At 40.4% G+C, this 374-nt stretch overlaps 1 long non-coding RNA gene across 1 annotated transcript in view; it reads left to right on the forward strand.

Annotated features, from left to right (window-relative positions):
* The window catches only part of LOC103734172, a 4,669-nt gene that overhangs the window by 3,590 nt on the left and 705 nt on the right, over positions 1–374 (forward strand). The gene's annotated exons all lie outside the window — the stretch shown is intronic.

The following is a 374-nucleotide window of genomic DNA, read 5'->3' on the forward strand; positions in this document are numbered from 1 at the left end:
CAAGCGAGAAACCAAATGACCCAATTAAAAGATGGGCTAAAGATCTAAATAGAGTTCTCAAAGAAAGAAATAAAGATGGCTAAGGAACATCCCAAAAAGTGTTCAACATCGTTAGTAATTAGGGAAATGCAAAGTAAAACCACCCTAAGGCATCATCTTACTCCAGTCAGACTGTCTAGGATCAAGAGAACAAATGATACCGAATGCTGGCGAGGATGTGGAGAAAGGGGAACACTCATTTACTGCTGGTGGGATTTCAAACTCACGCAACCTCTATGGAAAACAGTGTGGAGAACTCTTAAAAAACTAAAAACGAACCTACCATATGACCCAGTTATACCACTCCTTGGCATATACCCAAAGGACTCATCCTA

The sequence above is a fragment of the Nannospalax galili genome, unplaced genomic scaffold (assembly GCF_000622305.1).
Source record: "Nannospalax galili isolate Female #2095 unplaced genomic scaffold, S.galili_v1.0 scaffold516, whole genome shotgun sequence".
Taxonomy (NCBI): Eukaryota; Metazoa; Chordata; class Mammalia; order Rodentia; family Spalacidae; genus Nannospalax; species Nannospalax galili.